The sequence below is a fragment of the Drosophila serrata genome, unplaced genomic scaffold (genome assembly GCF_035046125.1).
Source record: "Drosophila serrata isolate PLE 108 unplaced genomic scaffold, ASM3504612v1 contig_373, whole genome shotgun sequence".
NCBI classification, from domain to species: Eukaryota; Metazoa; Arthropoda; class Insecta; order Diptera; family Drosophilidae; genus Drosophila; species Drosophila serrata.
The window spans coordinates 558,725-562,113 of NW_028257271.1; the positions used below are offsets into that span (position 1 = coordinate 558,725).

The 3,389-nt window shown below is 32.8% G+C and overlaps 1 pseudogene; it reads left to right on the forward strand.

Annotated features, from left to right (window-relative positions):
* The first annotated feature begins 1,173 nt into the window (after positions 1-1,173).
* LOC147642684 (dynein light chain 1, cytoplasmic pseudogene) lies at positions 1,174-1,435 on the forward strand (annotated as a pseudogene).
* The last annotated feature ends 1,954 nt before the right edge of the window (positions 1,436-3,389 follow it).

Genomic DNA, 3,389 nt, shown 5'->3' on the forward strand with positions numbered 1-3,389 from the left:
TCTGTCCGTCTGTCCTTCTGTCCGTCTGTCCGTTTCTACGCAAACTAGTCTCTCAGTTTTAAAACTATCTGAATGAAACTTTGTAGTTAGCCTTCTATATACTCTCACTCATATATATGTCGTAACCGGCGGGATCGGACGACTATATCATATAGCTGCCATAGGAATGATCGGAACATTTTTACAAAAAAAAATTTTAACATTTTCAGTTTTCAATAGAATTGGATCAAATTTAAAATATAGCCATTTTATCAAACTGCTCAATTTTGTGTAAAATTTTATGAAAATCGAACTACTATATCATAAAGCTCCCATAGGAACAATCGAGAAATTAATACAATTAAAAATTATAACTTTTTCAGTTTTCAACGGATTTTCATCAAATTTGAGCTATGGCCATTTTATATTATTCTTAAATTTTGTGTCAAATTTCATGTTAATCGGACGACTATATCATATAGGTGCCATACAAACGATCGTTTGATGTAGAAGAAAAATACAAATCTGTGAATGTAAAACTGCAAATATAAAATGTATAGGTGAATGAAATGAAATGAAAGCATCATTGTTTTTAAACACATATATGTATATATAATTTATATGGTATGGATTCCTAGTCATAGAATTTTTATCTGCAAGGGTATTTAAACTTCGGCTTGCCGAAGTTAGCTTCCTTTCTTGTTTTTATATTATAATATAAATTGTAAAATTAAGCGATATTAAAGTTGACCAATTAGTGTGGCCTGAAAACCATACATAAAACTAGGCAGGTTTTTCCACTGTTAAATTTTATTTTTAATTACATGAGCCAAAATAACTGGCAAATAAATTACAAATTAAAATATCCACAGCTAATGTAATAAACAAAATCGAATCCAAAATAATTAATACAGATTTAACAAACATTTTATTGTCAATTTTTGTTTTTATCATGTTCGCATTCATTTTGTATAAAGCTTATATGTTCCACAATAGGTGCATATCAAAGAAGGCTATAAATAAAAGCCAGGCTAACAACCGATATATAAAAGCGCTAAATATAGATGTTTTAAAAATATTATTCTAATTACAAATATGTATATCTATAGTAAAAACAAAATTACCTATTCCTTGAGATAAAATAAGGATAATTAAAAAAATAAATAAAATTAAAAAAAAAAAAAAATCAGCACAATGTCTAATGGTGAGGCAGACATTGGGAGTACCGACATGAGCGAGGAGATGCAGAAAAGTGTCATTAATTGCGCAACACAGACTCTTAACGAGTACAAAATCGGACATGATATTGCCAAAAACATAAATCGACATAAAATTTGAATCCAAATGACATTGAATTGTCGGCAGTGAATTCGGATCATATGTGTCACATGAGCCGAACCATTTCATCTACTTCTATTTGGGAAAGTTTGCCATTTTATTGTTTAAGAGAGGTTAAAAATATGAAGTTATATATATGAGAATGATTCTAGCGAAGTCCTCAAAAATATTCCATTAAATAATGGAATGGGACGAATTATATAAAAAATTAAATAATATAAAAATTAATTTTGACAAATCCTATAAGTCATTATCAAGAACTCGGCTAGCACAGCAAAATACTGCGAACAAGCATGCCGAAATATTAGTAGACCGCTTCAACACTGCGCGTATACTAATACACGACCAGAGAGACCGGCTAGACAAAGCCCATCGAGTATCTAAGTTCTTGAACAAATTACGAGAGAACTTAATATACATAAAACAGAGGTATAATTTAGCCATTTCAGTGCTAACTATACTAAATACCCCATTGACAATCGAGACAGGTAACTAGTCAGAATTGTTAGATCCACCTGCACTTGAGCAGGCTTAGATAGATGATGAGGAAATAGAGGAAAAATACATCAATAACCTCACTATTCCCGCAGTCCTTACTCAATCTGAATTGTCAGATCAGGACTTAACAGACTCTGATACCTACGACTGCATTGTAGAACTAAATCCTACCACAATGGCGGACGAAACCATTGCCCAAAGGGCATACATTAAGGAAGTATCGAATGCCATCCCGGAGTTTAACGGGCAAAGGATACACCTTCAGAGATTTGTAACTGCTTTGAAGTTGGTTATCCTTACGAAAGGTACATTCGAGAATTTGGCTGTAGAAGTTATCAAATCCAAAATAATTGGATCAACATTATACAGAGTCCAAATTGAAATTACAAAGAAATCAATAAAGAAAAAATCAAAAAAAGAAAAAGTTAAAGCCAAAATGGCAAAAACAAGCCAAAAAAGTAAAACTGCAGAGAAATTCACCACAGAAATTGACAACCTACGTAAGCTCCTAGAAGCTTCGTATATTGATAAAGGCCTATCGGCCGAACACGCTGACAAATTCAGCACTAAGGAAGAAGTCATTACCATTACCACAATGGTCAAAAATTGTGAGCATGGCCGCCTAAAAACACTTTTGGAAGCAGGCAATTTTGCAACCATGAATGAAGCCGTCACCAAGTACATACAATGTAGTTGGCAATGCCAATTCCATACTGTTCACCCAACGTGGAAATAATTATCGCGGTAAAAATTATAACAACAATTATCGCGGTAGAGGTAATAATCGAAGTAATTATAACAATACCAGATATTATCTGAATAACGGACATAATCAAATTGGTTATAACAGAAATAACAATAACCAAAATAATAATTATTAGAGAAACAACCGTGGCGGTGGAAACAACCGCGGCGGAAACAACAACAGTAACAACAACAACCACAAAAACAATTTTAAAGTAACCCAAACAAATTCGGGAAACTCCCAAACACTTTTAGATACACAACAGTAAACAACATCAAAGTTCACACTTTAAATCTCAGTCAAAATACATTTGTCACCTTCAATAAAGTAGCTACAGAAAAAGAATCAGTTTTCTACTAGATACAGGCGCGGAAATATCCATAATTAAGGAAAAGTCCGATAATTTTCAAAATATTCAAGATGACCACATCATAAACATACAGAGTATAAGTCAGGAAGTTACCAAATCAAAAGGTTTAACTTCTATTGAAATTCAAACTTCTAAGTACATAATTCCACATGATTTTCATATCGTAAATATGCAATTCGCTATTCCATGTGATGGAATACTACGAATCGATTTTACCAAAAGATACAACTGTCAATTAGATTTCAAGCCGTCTGAAGACTGGCTTATAATAAGACCAAATAACCTCAAATATCCGATTTATGTTCCAATAGCATGCAGTTCTGGCAACAACTCCCTAATTCTGCCAGCAAGATCCCAAGTCGTCCGTAAAGTTGAAATAAACTCAGACGAAGACAGTGTATTAATTCCGAATCAGGAAGTCCAGCATGTTATTTATATTGCAAATATCATAGCAACAGT